Source organism: Camelina sativa, unplaced genomic scaffold (genome assembly GCF_000633955.1).
Source record: "Camelina sativa cultivar DH55 unplaced genomic scaffold, Cs unpScaffold06175, whole genome shotgun sequence".
NCBI classification, from domain to species: Eukaryota; Viridiplantae; Streptophyta; class Magnoliopsida; order Brassicales; family Brassicaceae; genus Camelina; species Camelina sativa.
In genome coordinates, this window is record NW_010927255.1 from 1 (window position 1) to 519 (window position 519).

The 519-nt window shown below is 39.1% G+C and overlaps 1 long non-coding RNA gene across 1 annotated transcript; it reads right to left on the reverse strand.

Moving 5' to 3' along the window:
• Nucleotides 1-519, reverse strand: LOC104774853. The gene is made up of 2 exons (XR_765544.1): nucleotides 438-519; nucleotides 1-44 (listed from the first exon to the last, which is right to left on the reverse strand). It is a non-coding gene; the product is annotated as an uncharacterized LOC104774853 (long non-coding RNA).

Here is a 519-nt window from a genome sequence, read left to right on the forward strand (position 1 = left end):
CCTGATGATGAAACCATCCTTCACAAGCTTCCTGATGTTTTGGCCTAGACAGTATTAAAAAACAAGCATCAGTCTCTTAGAATTCACTCTGTTGATCTACAAGTTTGTAACGATCTTTCAAATGGAACATCATACAAACCCACAGTCTATAAGAATACAGATCACCAATCATTTATAGACTAGACGTCGCTGCTTTGATTCACGCGAGAAAGAACTAGATGATTCAAAAGCCATTAACGCAACCAAATGCAACTCTACAAAACCTATACCTAGCCTTAAATTTACAGATCGGAAATGAACAGAGTGATTCAACAAAGACAGAAGATAACAGATCAAAAGCCAAAGTACGTCAATCATCTCAAACACACGGCAAAAAACATAAACCTAGTAACGAAGGCAGAAACAAAAAGAATAAAGAAAAAATAAGAAGAACGTACGGGAATTGGCCATGGAGATGTCGGAGCTTTCATTGGGATCGAGCCAAACTTTGCCCTTCCCGCACTTCATCACTGATGCGGC